The 20,916-nt window shown below is 50.2% G+C and overlaps 1 protein-coding gene across 15 annotated transcripts in view; it reads right to left on the minus strand.

The window, feature by feature from the left end:
• Window positions 1–20,611, minus strand: part of RALGPS1 (Ral GEF with PH domain and SH3 binding motif 1) — a 297,855-nt gene extending 277,244 nt beyond the window's left edge. For 3 of the 15 annotated variants that reach the window (XM_061154633.1, XM_061154632.1, XM_061154634.1), the window contains exons 1-3: window positions 20,500–20,567; window positions 12,596–12,674; window positions 6,855–6,933 (exon numbers count right to left, since the gene is read on the minus strand). The gene's annotated coding sequence lies outside the window, so the exon portion shown is untranslated. Of the gene's footprint in view, window positions 1–6,854; window positions 6,934–12,595; window positions 12,675–19,932; window positions 19,982–20,424; window positions 20,461–20,486 lie in introns of those variants that run through there. The other 12 variants (XM_061154630.1, XM_061154631.1, XM_061154629.1 and 9 more) reach the window with 10 other exon arrangements.
• Between the last annotated feature and the right edge of the window lie 305 nt (window positions 20,612–20,916).

Consider the following 20,916-nt stretch of genomic DNA (forward strand, 5'->3'; position numbering starts at 1 on the left):
CAAGGATCACACATGGGAGGTTGGAGTCAAAAGCCTGGTGCTCTGGTGCCACCTGGTGGTCATCTCCTAACTGATCACTCTCATTTCCAACCACCTCAAGGTAAAAAAGAGGCAAGATGCGTAAAAACCCACCTGCCCTGTGGACAGGAACTGGAAAGGAAATGCGCAACAGAAGGAGTTTGATTTGTTGCGGTGGCAGGGTCATGGTGGGATTTATTTAGCTTGGGATTTTCAATCACAGTTCTATGACGGTGTTTCATTCCGTTGTGTTGACGGCAATGGAGCCTTTCTACGCGGCAGCAAAATGTACTCACTCGAGGGACAGAAATGGAGTGAGAGGTGAGGAAAGCAACACAGAGCTATCACCCAGGCCATCTGCACATGTGTCCCCAAGAAGGCTGGGGGTTCATAAAGTAGAGGGGTAGGACCTCAGGTCACACTGAGCTTGGAGGCAGAGGGTCTTCCCCAAGTGGACCACCTGGGGGACAAGGTCCCAGGAGCCCGGCTGGGAGGGGAAGCCACATCCAGGCCTTCAGATGATCAACCACTAACTAAGCATGTGCGCAGACCACCAAACTAGTACCTCCTCACCGAAGCCCCAGGGAAAAGGAAGTGACAATCCCATCTCGACGAGGATGCTGCCTGGAATGGGTTTCCTGGGTTTCCCCCCAACCCATTCCCCAGGCCTCTCCATGAGCCCTCCACTCAGCCCGCTGTGGCAACTCTCACTCTGGCAAGGACGTCTTCTCTCCGGGTATCTCCCTGCTTGACCGTGAGCCCTGGAAGGTGAGAGTCACACCTACTCATTCACCCTCAGAGAGTCCTGGGTTTGAATCCTATGTGATGGCAAGCAAGTGCCCCTCTAAGCCTCAGTTTCTGCCTCTGTAAAGTGGGGATACAGCACTGTCCTCCCCCCATGTGGCTATGATGAGGACAGTGAACAGCACCAGCTGGCACTCGGGAGTAGCAGTGGGCACCAGGCAGCGGTCTAAGCACTTTATACACTTTAAGTTCCTGAATCCAGGCCCCCTCTGCAGAGGGTTGATCACAGCGCCTAGCAGGGGCTAAGAGCTTAAACACTGTTACTTTATTCCCAGTTCCCAGCACAGTACCCAGCAGTCCGCCTTGTTCTCAGTAAAAAGGAAGAAATGACTCCCCCACCCTAGCCTGCTTCAGGAAGGTGCAAGGTCTCAGCAAGACTGCAATGCTTAGGCCGCCTGGACAGACACTTGGACTTCATGAGTGGACTTCAAGGAGAGACCTCTGCTAGCCTGAGAAGGGTGGGAAACACAGGGAGAAAGGATGCCAACTCCTGGGGGGGAGCAGGGGAAGCAGCATCACTCTGGGCTCGGGTTCAGGTTCGGCTCCTGGAGGACTCGGGCAGAAGCTGCCGCCCAGAGGGGTGTCAAGTTAAAAGTGGCTGAGACCTGCCTTCACCATCCCTCTGGCCCTGATCCCAGGTGGTCAGGCCTCTGGTGCTCCCAGGAGAGGGTCGGCAGGCAAGGTCACTGAGGAAGGCTTGTATGAGGGAAGGAGGGAGGCTGACAGGTACCCAACCCACTGAGAGTCACAGGCTCTGCCCGGGGTGGGGAGGATGTGTTTGGTGCTGGGAGTGTGCAGGCCCTCTGCCGCCCCTCCCCAACCCGGCCTCTTGGAAGTGGCTTCCAGCCAAGGAAGGAAAGATGTGCAGACTAGAACACGTGCCGAAAGGGTGCTGGAGGAGACTGGCGGCCACACTCCACCCCCAGCCCCACCGCGTCTCCCACAGCCAGGTGTGCTCAGGGGCTGGTTCTCCCCCTGCACCTTCCTCGCCCCTCCTTCCCCTCCCTCCTCTCTTTTCCAGTCTCATTTTCAATGTCACTTCCTCTGGGACCCCTGCTGGGACCCCACTGTTGCGTCCTCCCCTTACAGGGTTTTAGAGCACCCAGCCCTCTCAGCACTCATCCTATTTGTCTTGAATTATGTTCGTCCTCCCTGGTTGGTCACAGCTGTGGCCATGCTCAGCTGCCTCCCCAGGAGTTCCAGCAAGAGGGTCACGCTGGCAGCATCAGGAGCGGCCCATGGCTTCTGGGGCTCACAAGCCCTTTCCTGAGCACCCTCCCTCCACATGCTTCCCATGTCTGACTCTGAGGTTACAACGGGGCAGAGCCTTCCTCCTGATCAGGGAGGACCACTGCTGCTCCTGTTATAATGTTCTGGTTCAAGAATGAGATGTTCAAACACAGAAGGTGTCAGAAGCAAACACAATGGATGACCTGAACCTTCATCTTATAAAAAAGAAAAACTCCAGTCTCCTTGCTTTCAGACATTTATAAAGACAACCTCAAAAGAAACAAATGACAAAAAGAAAAGTGTAGTAATTTATCTGTGTTGTTTCTTGATATTTCACCGTTTTAAATCATACTTTATTGGACTTTTGTTTAAACTACAAAAGTAATGTATCTCTGTTGCCATAAGCCAAACCCAACAGGGGTGTACAAATAAAAAGCCGTGAAACCACCCTCCCCCATAGCCAACTTCCTTCCACACACTAAGGTAATCACAGTGGGCAGACAGGAGTGTATTCCTCCAAGTCCTTGTGCCAAGCAACATAAATACGTGTAGACCAAGTGGGACTCAGACCAGAAACCAAGGTTGAACCTCAAAGGCTTGCGGGGCCCAGCAGATCATGTCACTGGCAAAGCTGCAGGTGTATTGGAATGAGTACAGATGGGTCCAGTGGCTAACTGCGCCACTTAAATCTCTCCATTTTGAACATTTGGAAAGCAGTGAGTTGGCCATAAAAGCATCGGAGAGGGAGACTAGATAGTGCTCCTGGGCAGGGCAGCCGAGTTGGGAGGAGCTCAGGCTCTGGAGCCCTGGGCACTTCCTGAGCCCGGGATCTATTGGCAAGGTGACCGTAAGAAAGCCACTTCGTCTCTGTGCTTCTAATTCCTCCTTTGAAAAGAGGCGATCCAACAGTCCCCTCCTTGTAAGTTCACTGTGAGAAGAAAATTATGTAACAAGCACTTAGCGCTGGCCCGGCACTCACTACTACAGGTCACCAGTTTGCAACCACTGCTGGAGACAAATTATCCTGCAATTTGTTTTCTTAAACCTGATGATGTATCACGGGTTTCCCTCACATCAACAAGGAGAGATCTGACTGCTTTTTAATAAATGCCTAATATGTGGCTGATGGGGGTTCCCATCCCTTCCACTTTTTGCCACTACAAACAGTGGTGCAGAAAACAGCTTTGTACTGTCTTTTGCATAGGGGCTTCTGCAGGACTTGGTACTGGGTTGACAGATTTGGATATTTAATACTCATGCAATATTTTCAGATTATATTCCCCAAAAGTTAGAACAATTCATACTCCCAACAGCAGTGTCAGGGAGCACTCATTTCCCTCAGTCCCTTGCTAACACTGGTTTTATCCGTTTTTGTTAACATTTTGCCACTTAAAAAGGTAAAACAGAAAACTATTGTTTTTTTATTTGCATTCTGCTAGTGATGATCTTTTGAGGCAGAAATTCCCAACTTCTTTCTTTCTCCTTTACTTCTCCAGCAAGAAAACTCCTATTTTTAGCTAAGCACACCCCATGGTCCCTAGTAGCTTGGTGTGGCTAAGCTCTGCTCAGTGAGATGTAAATGTTAGTGCTGTGTGAGACTTCTGAGAAGTATCTGAAAGGGAAAAGGCATGCCTCTTCTCTACTTTCTCCTTCTGGCTTCTAGAATGCAGATGTGATGACTGGAGCTCAAGCAGCCATTCTGAGTCAGGAGGCAATTTGCTATGGCAGCAAGAGCAGTGAGACATAAGGAACCTGGCTCTGTGATGACTTTGGATTCCATCACACCAAACCTCTTTACTCTTTCATGAAATGGTATAAACTCCTACATGTTTAAGTCATTGTTATTCCAGGGTTATCTACTACACGTAACAAAATCTAACCCTAATACAGCTTCTGATCCCCAAAAGTCAAAACTGAGCCTTTATTTCTCTTTCTGTAACACACATAAATAACAATGCCTTGGTTTTTATCTTCCCTATGTTTATTTAAGTCTCTTAAAAGTGGAACACTCATTTCCTAACTCTCCTATCCATTCTCCCAAAGGCTTGGGTTTTACAGAGATGGTTTAGAATTTTCAGCCTACTATGTTTTCTCACACAGTTCTCCTCTATTTTAAAAGTTCTTAATAACACAAAATAAAAATTCCACGTCACAGTAGCAATATCCCGTGAGATCAGTCTCTGTGAGCTAGAGGGCGCACTGCTGTTCACTGCCCCCTCATTCTCCATGTCCCCACCCCAGGGACTCTGCTCTAATTGTCCTTTGGCTAGAGAACTTCGCTGGACGTTTTCCTTGGCACACTTACCAGATGACTTGTGCTTTATGTCCTCACACATGTGAAATGCCTTTCTTTCACAATGACCATGACTGACATCTCAATGGGCACAGCAAGGACTGCAGCCCTCTCCCTCGAACAGTCTGGAGACGCCGGGCCACCATCTTCCAGCCTCCAGGGCTGCATATAGGAGGCCCAATGTCAGCCTAATTCTCTCTACTTTGACCACAATCTGTTCATTCTTCCTACAAAATTTTAAGATTTTTCTCTTTCTTCTTGGAGTTTAGGACTTTTACTGAAAGTAGGTCTGAGTGTTGGTTTTTGTGTGGGATGAAAGGATCCATTTAATCTGAAGAATCAAATCTTTATTCAATTCAATGACATTTTCTTCTATTGTCTTCTATTACTTCTCCATCTATTCTTTTTTCTCTTTCTGGAACTCCCATGACTCCATGCCAGGTCCCCTGGATAAGGTCTCCAAGGTCTTTCCTTGCGGACAGCATCTCACATTTTAGTTCATTATTTCCATTTCTTTTTATTATTTTTCTGGGTTTTGAGGCATTTCTTCTACTGGGCCTTCCAAACCACCAACTAAAGCCATGTTTTTTAGTTCCAGCAAGCCTCTGGTACACTTTAATTGCATCCTCCTAGGAATTCTCTACTTATAAAGTCCTTATACATCCTCTCCTTCCATCCTGCCTCAAAGAACCCACTGCTCCAAGTGTGAAGCTTGGCTTCCCTCTTTCACTGGCCAGGTCCCCACAAGGCTGTCACGTGTCTTTCCCTGTTAGAGGGTGCAAGTTCACGCAGTCCGTGTATATGGCAGATTGCTTGAGCTACGGCGGCACTGGCGAGCCTGGACAACTTATAGCCTCTGTTGAAGGGGACCCACATGAAATGGGCTGGCACATTGTGATCTTCCTGCTGAGATGTGGGGTGGGGACCCCCTGGGATCCGTGAGATCGAGCAGTCCCTCTGAGGGCATAAGCAGCAAGTAGGTAGCTGCAGCCCTGCCCATGGAATCCAGTTCTCATCAGACTCAAAAGCACAGAGGAGAGGAACCCCATTTCTAGAACTAGACTGACCTAGAGTCAAAACTCAACTCTGCCACCTACTTGTTGTGTGATCTCGGGAAAATGACTTATCTCCAAGTCTCAGTTTTCTCACGTGCTGTTACCTTTAAACAAAGTTATTTCCAGCAACCTCCTTAAAGGAACCAATCCCTCTGATACATAAGTTTCAGGGAACTTGCTTCTTCTAAGCACTGTATGAATTACTTGTACTGTAATCAAGGAAGCCTGGGGCCCTAGCAGGAAAGCATCAGAAACTTTATCTTCTACCACTTTGTGAAAGTAGGTTGACAGAAGGGTAAGGTACTAGGAAGAATCTGAAAAATATTGCAATAGTTCAGCTTTTAACATTTTTGTGACTACTCCAACCTGAATAAGATCTAGGATTCTTCTAGGCAGATATTCCCCTGTGGTTGTATGTTGTCTCAAGACCTGAGGACCACGGCTGCAGAGGGGATGGGTGCTGAGAACCATGAGCGAGTCCATGTTGGTTCCCGTCTGGTGACACTTATTGAGCACCCACTGTGTGTAAGGCATGGAGCAAAGCACTGCATGAACACAATAATGAGCAAGACACAGCCCCTGCCTTAAAAGCGCTTGACTTCTAGTCAAGGAGATAAGGGGGAGGTCAAAAAAAGCACACTGCAATGCAGACTGTGGCCAAGGCCATAAGAGGGGGCTGAAACAAGTGTCATGACAGTTTAAAAGAAGGAGAGCTTAAGTGAGTCAGGACTGCAGAAAAGCATTCTTAGAAGAGGTGTCAGGTGGGCTGGGCAGAACTTCAGGGAGCAAGGAGGGCGGGAGGAAGTGGGCAGAAAGGCAGGGGTTGACGAGTAGATTATAGTCTCTGGAAGACCACAATCATGTCTCACTCACCTTCGTATTCCTTCCCCCATCCTCCCAGGGCCAAGCGTGACTCACACCGCGGGCTGGCCCTTTCTGATGAGGGGTCTGTAGCAAGGATAGCCCAAAGTGAGGAGGGAAGCCAAACTGAGAGAGAGGGGGCAAAGGTTTGTGGGGTGGGACAAGGACCTGACTGAGGCTGGGAGAAAGGAGATCACCCAAGTCACCCCAGCTGTAGGGAGGATGACACAGAACGTTCATCTTCTGACCAACAGGAGCAAAAGGATGACAGCGAAACAGGGTGCCGACGAGAGGTTTTGCACGAGGAGGAGGAGAGAAAGGAAAACACCCTGATCTGAGAATCAGTAATGAAAACCCCAGGGCCCAAGTCATCTGACAAGAGAAAGCCCCTGAAACACCCTCTGGGTGTGGCTCACCAAGGACGCCTGACCCCAAAGGCCCCTGTGCCCTCCACGGCCCCACAGGCTCGCTGGCAGGAGGCTCCTCTGACCGCAACGGCACCCGCTCACCCGTACCAGTCGTGGCTCTGGGTGCCACACCCTGGCCCTCTGCTCAAGAGGGCACAGGGCGCCAGGGTCAGTGAACCCACTTACCAGGAACACGTGTTGGGCTTCATAATCCCAGGCCAACAGGATAAATGGTCCCAGCAGGTCTCTTTCCAAACAGGAGCCTCTGTAAAAGTAGGGGGATAACTCGGTTTACACGATGTTCCAGATGGTGAGACTTGTTTCTCCAAGCTCAGCAAGATCAGACCAAATATAGTACAACAAGATCTGATTCTGAGCCTATTCTGTGAAATGTCACAAGCCTTCCCCATAGATCAATATGCGATACCATTTAGCCGATCGGGTAGCAAAGCCTGCCCTAAAATCACCGAAGTTAACTTAAATCTCTGTGGTTACTATCCTTTCCCGGCACACTTTGGATACATGCTGGTGGAAGCACGGGAGGGTCTGCCCGGGGACTCCACAGGAAGACGCATTCCGGCAGCTGCAAACCCCGGCCAAGACCTCAGGCAGGGCCCCGCGGGAAAGACTCGGGAGTACCCGGCACAAACACCCCTGCCCTGAGAGCAAGTGGCCAGGGAGGCGTCCCGCACAGCCGCTGCAGAGGGCCCTGGGGCCGGTCTGCCTCCCCTCCTCCAGAGCACCCCCTCTCCGCACCCCCCACCACCCCCAGGAGGGTAGCCTCATGACCTCCTCCACTGAGGAAAGCTGACTCCACCTCCCTAGGGTCCCTCATTAACCTGAAGTTCCCGCATCGTTTCCTGGCCCCCGACTCCCAACTCTGAGGAAGAGGTGTCCTCCTGAGACCCGGGGCCACCCAGGGCACCGCCACCTCCCCCCGGCACCCCACTTTGCACCCTCAGCCTCCTCCACTCTCTTGATCCTTCCCTCTGCCTAAGAACACCCGAAGTTCTCCCCAGTCTTCCAAACAGCTTCAGCCCTTGAGCTCCAGGCTGCTTTCCCCTGCACCACACCACCTTCCCACCGCCCATTAGGTCAGTAGGACCTAATGGCTGAGCTTTGAACACGGTTCACCAGCCTCTCATCTCTCAGCCTCAATAATGACCTCGTTCTCCCCCTCCTCCTCCTGTCTCCTCTGCTTGCCCCCTTCTCTTAGTCCTCCCACTTCCAGAGCTTCCTCACAGCCCTTCCCCTGGGGTCCCTGCAGCCCGAGGCACTCAGAGGTCAGGCTCTGCTTCCCTCTCTGGCTTCAGGCCACCCCCACCCCAGCCCACACTTCATGCGCCAGAAGCAAGAAAACAACCCAAAGACAGGCTGCTGACCCAAACCGACTGAGGCTCCCTCCTCACCACCTGCTTCCCGCAGCCAGGCCCCTGCTTGGGCTGCCCCTTCTGTTATGACCTTTAGCCACGGCTCATCCAACTCTCCAGTCCTTCACTAGTAACAGCTGAACACACATTGAGCAAGTACCTCCAACATACATACGCTTATTTGTAAATTAAATATACGTTCTAAGGTACTGATATGTTCATTACCTTACAAAACAAATGCAAAGATCAAAGGAAGAGATAAAGATGAAATATGTTAAAATGATTATTTTATTCATCAATACAAAAAAACTTCCATTCTCACCATTAATAATAATTTGAGTGGAACATGACTGATAAGCTTCCTTCCGTCAGCGTTTTAAATAAACTTCCCATGGAAATGCAACATGCGTGCAGAAGAATGCATACAGTAACACAATGCAACTGCACAGGTCAAAGGAGTCTCACAAAGTGAACACACCCAGGTCACAGCACCCAGATGGGCTGAAAACACCACAATCCCCTCTAAAAACCCACCACACCTCCTTCCACCTCTACCAGCCTCCCACGGGTGGCCACCATTCTGGTTTTCAACAGCAGAGATTACGTCTGTCTATTTAAACTTTCTATGAATGGAGCCACACAGGACATGATCTTTTGTGCCTGAATGAACATTATGTTTGCAAAATTCATCCTGATTTTTCATGGTTGTTCACTTACTGTTTTCCCACTGTGGGAGTTTACCCTGTTCCTGTCCACCCTATACCGATGGACACCAGGACTATTTCCAGCCTGGGCCATCACAGTGGGTGCTGCTGTAACCCTTTTGAGTGGCGCCATGTGGTACATTCGTATGTCTTCATGCTGGGTTGATACCCAAGAGTGGAACTACCAGGTCATAGCTGACTAAATGTTCAGCTTTGTCAGATGATGGCAAGCACTTCTCCAAACTGGCTAAACCAATCTACACACCCACCAGCAGGTTGTGAGCATTCTGGCTGCTCCACATCTTTGCTAGCACTTGAAATGCTGGCATGCTCAGTTGCATGCCAATCAACTGATTCTTTGCGACCCCATGGGCTGTAGTCCACCAGGCCCCTCTGTCCATGGAATTTTCCAGGCAAAAACAGTGGAATGAGGGACTTCCCTGCCAGTCCAGTGGTTAAGACTTTGCCTTGCAATGCAGGGGGTGCAGGTTTGATCCCTGGTCGGGAAGCTAAGATCCCACATGCCTCGCAGCCAAAAAAACAAAACATAAAAGAAAAACACTGGACTGAGTTGCCACTTCCTTCTCTGGGGATCTCCCCGACTCAGGGATCAAACCCACATCTTTTGCATTTCCTGCATTGGCAGGTGGATTTTTTATCACTGTGCCACCTGGGAAACCCAGCACTTGAAACAGTCTTTCTTTTTTTTTTTTTTTTAAATTTTAGTGGTCCTGATCAGTAAGATATCACAAAGTCAGTATTATGATCACCTTTAAAGGAGATTGAAATTAAGTGCCCCTCTCAAGGCTCACAAAACTAAGTGACTCAGAGCAGGAACCCAGGTTTTCTGACTCCAAACAGTGTACTGTTTCCACCTGCAGCCACCTCTCCTGGCTAACCCCAACTCCTTTCTTCTGGGAAGCTGTCTCTGGTCGCCCAGCCAGGCAAAACCTCTGAGCACCTTGTACTCTTCTTTTGTAGCCACTGTCAGTGCTGTAATTAACCTTTCCTACACTTATTTGTTATTATTTTGGACTTATTTGTACACTTACATACCTCTACTAGACCGTAAGCCAAAAGGCAGCAAGGCCCAGACTTGTCTTTTTCCTCTGCTGCAGCCCCACACTCAGATCATTTCTTGCACTCTGCAGGCCCTGAACAACAACTGGATGGACGTGAGGGTGAGCGGGTAGATGATGGATGGATGGACAGATGAACAGAGGGACTAGCAGGCAGGTAGGTCTGGAAGATGGAAGAACAAGGAATAAGGCTGCCTTTGGTGACTGGTACACTACTTTAATAACATCCAGCTGTCTTTACTCTTGGTAAAGATCCTGATGCTGGGAAAGACTGCAGGCAGGAGGAGGAGGGGACGACAGAGGATGAGATGGTTGGATGGGATCACCGACTCAACAGACCCAAGTTTGAGCAAGCTCCGGGAGATGGTGAAGGACAGAGAAGCCTGGCATGCCACAGTCCATGGGGTCACAAAGAGTTGGACACAACTGAACAACTGAACAACAACAGTCTACTCTAACACAACCCTCGCAAGGCAACCTCAGATCTTAAAACTGGGGCTTTCCTACTGAAGAAAGGATGCAAACACATTGGGAAGATTCCTGTTTCCTTGGAAAGCAGATGTCAGGGCAAACTAACACACTTGGCTTACTGACTTCATACCCAGTGATCTTCCTATACCAGGCTGCTCTCCAAGTTCCATAAGTATGCTGGCTATATTGATAAAAGTAAGTTCCAACAATCTCTCAGCAACTAATATCATGACAAAGCCCCCTGAGATCAACATATATATTGCTAACAGACCACAAGAGGCACTGCCTTTTCTCAGCCAGCCAACGTCACTGAAAACGGCAGCTGGACACCAAGTTAGGCCTTAGCTCCTGTTCCCTACAGTCACACTGTAGATTCACTGGGGGACCCTGAAGCTGAGGTTTTCACCAGAGATAAATGCTTCCTAATGGACATGGTCTATGAGCAACACTACGTGAAAGGCAGGCAGCTGCTGAGAAACGGCAACACACAAATGGAAGTCCACAGGTTTTACAGGTGGAGAATCAGGGCGCCTGAGTCTGAAAACCCTGACAAAGTCCATCCACTGTCATGTGGAAAGTGGGAAGAGCAGCCTTGATGACCTCTAACCTTCAGATCTGACTGACACTGTATCTGATAAGCACAAAGGCTGCAGCACTGCTCACTTCCAAAGAGCCCCATGGCAGGTACACCCAGAGATAAATTAGAGAAACAGGCTAACAGAAGCAACCAGCATCTTTTGAAAACATAAAAATAATGCTACATATCAGGGCTTACCAGGTGGCACTCATGGTAAAGAAACTGCCTACCAATGCAGGAGATGTAAGAGATGAGAGTTTGATCGCTGGGTCGGGAAGATCCCCGGGAGGAGGGCATGGCAACCCACTCCAATATTCTTGCCTGCAGAATCCCATGGACAGAGAAAGCCGGCAGGCTACAGTCCATAGGGTTGTAAAAAGTCACAGAAAGTGAAGAGGAACTAAAGAGCCTCTTGACAATCATGAAAGAGCAGAGTGAAAAAGTTGGCTTAAAACTCAACAGTCAAAAAACTAAGACCCTGGCATCTGATCCCATCACTTCATGGCAAACAGAAGGTGCAAACAGTGACAGATTTTCTTTTCCTGGGCTCCAAAATCACTGCGGATGGTGACTGCTGCCATGAAATTAAAAGACACTTGCTCCTTGCAAGGAAAGCTATGACAAACCTAAACAGTGTATTAAGAAGCAGAGACGTCACCTGCCGACAAAGGTTCACATAGTCGAAGCTATGGTTTTCCACATGTCACGTATGGATGTGAGAGTTGGGCCATGAAGAAGGCTGAGTGCTGAAGAATGGATGTTTTTGAATTGCGGTGCTGGAAAAGACTCTTGAGAGTCCCTTGGACTGCAAGTCAAACCAGTCAATCCTAAAGGAAAAAAGTCCTGAATATTCATTGGAAGGACTGAAGCTGAAACTCCAATACTTTGGCCACCACAGGCAAAGAGTCACCTCATTAGAAAAGATCTTGATGCTGGGAAAGATTGACAGCAGGAGAAGGGGACAACAGAGGGTAAGATGGTTGGATGGCATCACTGATGTGATGGACATAAGTTTGAGCAAGCTCGAGGAGTTAGTGACGGACAAGGAAGCCTGACATGGTGCAGTCCATAGGGTCGCAAAGAGTTGGACACGACTCAGTGACTAAACAATGACAACAATGCTACATATCAGTCAGCAAGTAACTTCTACTCTTCAAAAATTTTCCCTAAAAGAACAAATTCTAATCTTAGTCACCGACCAATCAGCACCTATACCTTTGCTGTTTATAAGAAAGACCAGTGTTTCCTCATCTCAGACCTCAAGCTCATCGTCCCAAATTGAACGCAACTTTTCAAATTATCAGGAAAAAACAACTAAAACCAAGAGGAACTACTGCAAGTACCTTTTCTCCATGAATCTACTTAACAACCTCACCTGTGGCCCTTCCAATGTGTGTCAGAAACCACACCTCAAGGCAGCCCAGGCTGTGAGAAAAGACACTCAAGGAGCCCTCTGCATCTCCCATAGCTCCATCTTGGGCAATTTGTTCACCTTCTCTGAGCTTCAGATTTCTCCTCCAAACACCAAAGTCAACCCCCACCTACCCCGCAGAATCAATATGAGGCTAAAAGACAAGGTGTCAGCGACTTTGTAAAGTGTTGAAATGTTTTATGTTGAAGGGACCTCAGATCTAACAGCCTTCTCGTTGTACAGGTTCAGATCAGTCACTGGGCACTCGCCCTTCATTCCATGTGTCCATTTAACAAACATTTATGGACTACTTACTACGTGCCGGAAGCTGCGCCAGGGCCACCGGATGGTGGGCAGAGAAGTCACAGTCCGTGGCGTGACAGGATTGCACACACTGTATTGGGTGGGAGAGGACAGACGTGACTCACAGTTACACTGAAGAGCAAGCTGTTACACCTGCGGGCCATGTAAACCATTTGGCTTTTTTCTAAGAAAAACCAGAAGCTACTTTGCGGTTTTAAGCAGAGGGAATACTACACTCAGATCAGATTGTTCTGGCTGCCCGTTACTAGCCCTGGGCTAGGCCCTGAGCGTGGTGGGCAGGAAAAATGCAGACTCTGACTCTGCAAAGTCTCGTAGCGGGGTGAGAGGAAGCTGAGGCCGGTCACACAGTGTTATTACCCGCTATACCAGGGCGCTGTGGGAACCCAGTGGGAACAACCCTAGATGCCAGTGGACTCAAAGTGCTAGAGATACGGTGCCTAGAGAGGGAAAAAAAAACACACAGCTATAGAGAGGGCACAGAACAAGAAATAGCAATACAGTGAAAGTCGCTAATTCCACATAACAGGCTTTATTGCCACAAAAAGAGACACACCAAATTCTCAAGAATTCACTAACTTGTTTTCCATAAATATTTAGTAACTCAGAAATGTATCAAAAGCACAGATTTCCCCTGACCTACTTATCAAGCTCATACAAGAGGGGGTGAGAATTACTGTATTCAATAAATACAAACTTAATTATTCATCATTCTTTCTTTTGTCTCTAATAAGATGATTTTCATGGGAACCTTTTTTTTCAAGGAAACTTTTGACGGTTGAGACCAAATATTTACATTTTCTTCTGATTACTCAAGTAACTGTCTTAACCTTAAAATACAATCAGATAATAAAAACATTTAAATCCTAATGAGGGGAAAGTATAATGTTGCATGAGTTTATATTATATATGAGTTTATACTAAAGTCCCATTATTTACATGGAATCACAGAACAGTGGGACAGCAAGAACTTGGGAAACCAGCCTTCAGTTCCTGGATGGGTCTGAGACAGGGCCCACCCACGGGGTTGACTCCGTCCTCCCATTCACCAGCATCTTCTGCTTTTGTGGGAGTCCAGGCTTGCGTGCACAGTCCCAAGGCAGGCTGAGTAATGCCTGCCACCCTGGGTGCTCCCAGCAGCCTGCACCACCCTCTCCACACATTCCATGTGCAATAACTCACATAACTCATAGGCAATAAGTGAGCATCCCCCCAAAACATGCATCCTGACAGCCCTGGACGTCAAGAGGTTAACAGAACACTGTTCGCGCTCACCCTGATGGGATGCTCATGACGTGCGAGCACTATGCTAAGCCCTGTTCCTCTCATCTCCTTAAAGTCAGGTAAGAACCAGGGGGAGGCAAGTATCTTTGTGCTTCCTGTGTTGACGAGGAAACAGCGGTGGTCACCTGCCTGAAGCCACAGGGCTTGCAAGTGGGGTCGGGACACAAACCCACCCAGGCCTGACTCCAGGGTCTGCAATAAGTGCTGCCCTGTCTGCTCAGGTGGTAAGTCTCCTGTAAAGAACACAATGGACCTGAAAGCTCTGCAAAACGATGGGTTGGTGGGGGGCGCGGGGGGGGGGGGGGGTGCGGGGGGAGGCGGGATGTGCCCCTCTGCATCTGCACAGTCTCTGCCCTCCTCAGAAAGTGCAGGTGAGACAAGCCGGACTCATGCCTCCTGTGGGGAAAAGCCGCAGAACTGACCAGTGCAGGGGATCAAAGAGAAGGGGCTCGGGGCAGTGCTAGGCTGGAACCACCTGTGAGAAGACCCTGAGCAGAAAATGGAGAAGAATCACTTGTGGGCCCGTGAGGAAAGTCCCGAGGACTCCTTGAGCCCTCTGTGACCTCACAGCTGGTTTTTCGGACACCGTGGCCATCACCTTCACCTTCAGCACTGATTGGCACCATCACCGCTACACTGGAACCGAGACAAAACAGCCAAACAGGGGCTTCCTGGCGCTGCCCCAACACTAAGGATAATTAAGTACAAAGAGCACTTCCATAAGCATCAGCTTCTAGTCAGGCACAGCGCTGAGCAGCCCACAGCATTATTTCACTGAATCTTCAACAACAGCCTCCAGGCAGGTAACCCTGCCATTTCCATTTTCTTATCAGTTCACTGAGACTAACAATGGGGAAGACGCCTGTCACAGAGATTGTGTGTGGGCGAGTCAGAATCGGAACCCAGGTCTGGGCCGAGTTGGAATCTGCTTGGCCACATCACTTGGGGTCCTCTGTCATCACCAATCCCCTTCTGGTCACATTCTGTTTGCACGTGACTCCTCCACTAACCATCAGCTCCCCGAGGGTAAAACACAACTACTCCATCTCCACAGGCTCAGCACTCAGCAAACGGCTGGGCCCAAAGCAAGAGCACAGTGAGGCTGCTGGATGAATGCCCACAGGAAGGAAGTGGCCCCAGAAATGCCCCAGGATGCCCCTCGCAGAGGCCAACCCAACCACTGCTCCCCATCCCTCATCACAGCATCTACAGACCACCTACTCGGCTCCCTGCGGCCTGCTCCTCCACTAGCCCCCCTCAAAGGAAGGGTCAGCAGCCACACTTTGGAGGAAGCGGGAGGTGGCTTCAGCAAGTGTCAGCAGTTCATTTTCAGACTCATTCTTCTTTCCGTTTCCCCATCTTGCCCTGGACTACCTGGAGCAAATAATTCTTTCCTCTCCCACGACTTGGGAGGACAAGTACCACCATTCAACCCAAAACCTACAGCTGGCAGATGGCACACATGTGTCTCGGTCAGCACTCAAGTACCTGGGGAATGAAGCAACAGAGTCCAGAGTCTGGGTTTCATCAGAGACCTGGAGACCTATCAAGAAGAGTGTGCCAGCATTTGGTAGCATGACTTGTCTGAGCAGAGGTTCATCACAAGGTCCACCAAGGGTCTACCCTGGAAACACAGGAGCAAAGAAAGTAGGAGACTTTCCCTATGCAGAGAGGAGACACGGGCATAAAACAATGTGTGCGACAGCAAGGTGCATGCTCCAATCCAGGTTATGCACACAGGAATGCCAAGGCAGCACAGACAGGAGTGGTCACTTGCAGAAGAATTGAGTGGGTTTCACAGAGGAGGTGGCAAGCCATTCCCAAACCACAGAGGGAGAAGTCATCGTTTCCTGCCTCCATGACCCCCACACTGCCCAACTCCGCACCCCTGGGCCCTGTTCTGGCTTCAGTGACCTGTGTGCCGGTCTCCCTGCACAGCATGTGAGCACCTCGTGAGGGCAAGGACTTTGGGCATCTCCTGCGGCTCACCCTCCACCACCCAGTAAGTGTCTGCTAACAAAGATTATTAATAACCCAACAACTACCCCTTGTGGAGCATCTACCACGACCTATTCCTGCAAGTACTTCCCACACATGATCTCGTTTCTTCTTCACAAAAAGCCCCAAAAGGCAGATCCTATTACCATCATCCATTTAACAGATAAGGAAACTGAAAGATTAGGTAAATTGCCCCAAGTCATACTGCCGGTAAGTGACAGCTGGACTTTGAATCATGGGCTGAATGGAAAATCAGTTTTCAATTACTAGTGAACAAATCCCTTTTCCTTTCTCTTTCTGTGTCTGCCTTGCATCCAGATACATGGACTGCCCTTTAGTCTATTGTTCACTGGAACCGGAGCCTTTTCTTTCCTAGAAGAAAACAAGGACTGTCTCTTGTTAGTCTTCTAAACAATGACTGCTGACCATTACTGAGTAAACATCATGGAGGGTGGGGGAGAGTGGAGACACAAAATTGTGCTCTAGGCATCGGTGGAAAAAAACATCTATTAAGGAGGAACTGTATGTACCAATTAGAACATTTTCCAATGCTGGGACAATTTCCAAAAGAAATCAAGTAAATAAATAAAGGAGCAAAAGTATGTATAGGATGCTATTCTTTGTGTAAGAGAAAGAATATATAACAAACAAGAAATTGATTATAGTGGTTACCACTAGGGAGAAGACTGGGAACTGGAAGCTTGAAACAAGAAACACACTTTACAATTTTCCCCCCTTAAAATACTTATCTTTAAAAAAAAAAACTATGTGTGATTTTTTTAATACTTAAAAAAAATAAGATAAAAACATCACTTAAAGAAATTCCTTATTGCCAAGCCATTTCCAAATGTTCACATACATATGACTGCAACCATGAAAAAAAACATATGTTTGTGAAAATCGGGGTGAACTTAATTTGCAGTGAAATAGGATTGTGAAATAACTTGTCTTTCATGTTGAGTTTCACTAATTTCACGATAAAGCCATTGCAACATTTTTTTTTTCTTCAATAAACAAAATGCACTTTGAAGGTACAGATACAACATCCATATAAGCAGCAGGGATAAGATGCCACACCATCTTCTGAAAGTCCTTCATTCCTCCCTTCAACAAGTATTTAATGAGCACCTATTGTGTGCCAGGCAAAGCACTCAACAGGTATTTTTTGATAGCTCAGTTGGTAAAGAATCCGCCTGTTGTGCAGGAGACTCCAGTTTGATTCCTGGGTTGGGAAGATCTGCTGCAGAAGGGATGGGCTACCTACTCCAGTATTCTTGGGCTTCCCTTGTGGCTCAGCTGGTAAAGAATCTGCCTGCAATGTGGGAGACCTGGGTTTGATCCCTGGGTTGGGAAGATCCCCTGGAGAAGGGAAAGGCTACCCACTCCAGTATTCTGGCCTGGGGAATTCTATGGACTGTATAGCCCATGGGGTCGCAAAGAGTCGGACATGACTGAGCGGCTTTCACTTTCACTATGTGCCGGGCAAAGCACTCAACAGGTATTTTTAAAAGAAGAACTAAATAATGGGTCATCAGTGTTCTCCCTCCTGCCCTGCGAGAAAACATGCTGATCAGAATGCCAGCCTAGGATCACTCTTGACTGATGTTCACATATCCTCACTCAGCTAAGAAAACTGAGGCCTGGACAAGGGAAGGCATGATAGAGGTCACACGAGAAGTGAAGACCTCAAAATGACCAGTCCTGCTCTCCTTACATGTGACGTGCTATTTTGTTGTGTTGAAAGGTGGGTGGTCAGGGAGGGGCAGAAACAGACCGTAACAACAAGGGCCTAATACATCAGGTGCCTTCACATATCTAGCCACGTTTACTCTTCATAGCAACCTCTCAAGGTGGGCACGATTATCCCTGTTTTACAAATAAGGAGACTAAAGCTCTGAGAAGTCAAGAAACTGGTGTGTGAGGCTTCAAAGGTGGCTCTGTCTGACTTCCGAGCCAGAGCTCTTACCCTCCACGCTGAAAAGGAAAATCAAGTTTAAAAGGCAGACTGGAGCCATATCACAGAGAACCCTAGATGCGATATTTTCCATTAATGAAGTTTCTCTCTCAACCTTGGATGCTGTCACTCAAACAACATCAACCAAAAAGCCAGTCCTCTCATTACCCAACACATTTTCTAGCTCTCGTGGGCCACTGAGTTTGGGCTTTCCTTTGAACCCACAGAGCACGATCATTAGCCAGAACACAGCACTCTCTGAGTCATTTACACAGTTTCTGCCAGGACAGTACAGGATGATTCATACGTGCTACCTTTAGAGCCTCTGGGTCCTGCCACACGCGCACAGGCCCCAGGAAGGACCCACATCTGAGACGACATTCCCATGATGCAACAAGGTCATGCTACACCAAATGGCAGTGAGAGAGGCCAGCACCATGGCAGTTGGTTCCCCAAAGTCCCACAGTGCCTGAAATGAAGAAAAGTGCAGGTTCATGCAGGAGAAGCCTCCTCCTGCTGCTCTTCTGTCCATGCAACACAGGTGAGAGGAACTGGTCACACTGCTGATGAGCAGAGGCAATGAGAGGTCACACGCTTGGCTATGGGATACTCTTCCAAATAGGAGGGAGTCCCATCATTTTGCTTTCCTCTCTCCATCACATGGAAACCTAACAAAGTTTTGGCATTCCCCTCTTTTGGGTGTCTTCCTTCTGGAATGTGATAAAAACCAGTGTTCATACTTGGATGGGGAGGGTAAATTCCATAAGACTCAAGTCTAAGCTTCATGTTCCAATTCAGAGTCCTCACTGGAGTTGGGGTCTAAAGGTCAGCAAACAATTAAATGTTCCAGTGCTTTCCATCGGCCACAGCTCCCTCACAGGCCTCACAGGAAGCAGGAGTCACCATCATCCCCAAACCTCATCCCCACTACCAACCTCAGCCCCACCTCGAACAAGAAAGCGGTCTACGGATTAGAAATCCCCTCCACAGGCGTCCCTGGTGGCTCAGTGATAAAGAATCCGCCGGCCATTGCAGGAGTCACGGGTTCTATCCCTGATCTGGGAAGGTCCTACATACCTCGGAGCAACTAAGCACGTGCAACCCAATGACTGAGCTTGTGCTCTAGAGCCCACAACTCTCTGGAGAGCCACAACTCCTGAAGCCCGCAGGCCCTAGAGCCCGGGCTCTGCAACGAGAAGCCACCGTAATATGAAGCCCTCGCACCGCAATGAAGAGTAGCCCCCACTCCCTGCAACTAGAGAAAAGCCTACACAGCAATGAAGATCCAGCAAAGACAAAACTAAGTTGATTGATTAAATTAAAAAAAAAAAAAACACCCTCCTCTTTCGACCCTCAGCTTCCAAACACAACCTGCCCACTGGCACAGAGGCAGCAGACTCATAGCTTTACACAAATATGTGCTCAGTAAGCACAGCTCCATCCCACCCTCACAGGGCCCCTGAGAGGCACACCAGGCAGGTACCAGAACGCACACCTTGCATAGGAAGAAACAAAGCTCAGAGTTGAGACACTCTCCCAGGCAACAAAGAGGCAAAAGCCTCTGAACCCTCATTCCTGTTCTGCCTCCTCACCAGGCTGCTACTTCAGTCTTCTGGAGACAACCACTGTTAAGATTTGCAGCAGTCTCCAGGTCCCAGGAGCCAGTCGGCCAAGAACCCTTCCACCCTTCCAGCTTCGCACTAACTACTCTTCAAACACACACATTTCTTAACAGCTGATAGAATGAAAGCCAACGGGCCCCACCTCCCCCACGCCCCAATCGAGGCATGCCCCCTGCAACAGCGACACGAAAAAGCCCCCCCGACATCGAAAACCAGGGCGCCCCACTTCAGGCCACTGCGAGGCATTGGGGAAGCCGCCGGCCTAGTAACCAGGGCAGCTGAGACTCAAGTCCGACTCAGGAGGAGCACAGGCAAGGCCGAGCTGGCCCTTCCGGCCCAGCGGCGGCAACCCTCGAAGTATCCAGAATCCTCAGAGAGCCCAAAGCTCCTGCTTCCCCTCAAAAAAAAAAAAAAAAAAAAATCCCGGCAGAGGAGAAGGCGGCATTCCCTTCTCCCCGCGACCCCTCACTCACCCTCTGCCCGCTGCTCACCTGGGGCCCCCGCTTCCGGACCTGCAACCACTCGGGGCCCCGCCCCCCCACCCCTGCAGGTCTCCCCTGGCCCCGCCCCCCTTGCACCTGTGGTGTCCTCAAGGCCTGGTCTGTCCGGCAGCTTCGGCCTCACCTCACAGCCCCCTCCCCCTGGCAAACCTGTGGTTCCCACCTGGCCCCGCCCCCCCGCACCTGCAGCCCCTCAGCCCTTCCTAACTGCCTCCTCCAGCCCCGCCCCCCGCACCTGCGGCCTTTCCCCACCTCCACACCCCCACCACACACACACACCTGCCGTCCCCCAGACCAAAACCCCCATCCCCATCACGCAACTAAAGCCCCCCGGCCCGGCCCCGGTGCCCCCCACACCGCCTGAAACAACCCCACCATCACCACCCCCCAGCCCCGCCTCCCGCCCCGAGGCCCCTCCCCGGCTCGGCGGCAGGCACCCCCGCCTCGGGGTCCCGCCCCTCGCACCTGCAGCTCTCTCCGGCCCGGCCCTCAGGGTCCCGCCCCGCCCCGCCGGCCGCTCCTCTCACCGCCCGCTCTCACCGCCGCCGCCGCCGCCGCAGTCCCGGCCGGTCACCTTGACGCGGGCCGCAGCGGCTGCCACCGCCTCCTCATGGCCCTGGGAACGGCCCAGGCGGCAGCGGCGCCTTCGCTCGGAGGCTGGAGCCGGGCCGAGCCGGGCCAGGGCCGGGCCGGGCGCAGCTGGAGCGCGGGCCGACGCGGGAGAGGAGCCGGTGCCCAGCCGCAGTAGGAACCGTCCGCTCCTGGGGGGGCGGGGGGGGTCTGAGCGGCGGGCAGCTCAGCCAATCGGCGCTCGGAATCGGACTACACTCCCCAATCAACTCATCGCAGAGGCGGAGACACGCAAATCGGCCGGCTGGGCGCGCCAGTGCGCAGCCGCTGCAGCCCAGGTCCTCCCTGGCCTCGGCCTCCGCTACAAGCCCTCAGACGCGGTCTCCG

The sequence above is a fragment of the Dama dama genome, chromosome 11, assembly GCF_033118175.1.
Source record: "Dama dama isolate Ldn47 chromosome 11, ASM3311817v1, whole genome shotgun sequence".
Lineage (NCBI taxonomy): Eukaryota > Metazoa > Chordata > Mammalia > Artiodactyla > Cervidae > Dama > Dama dama.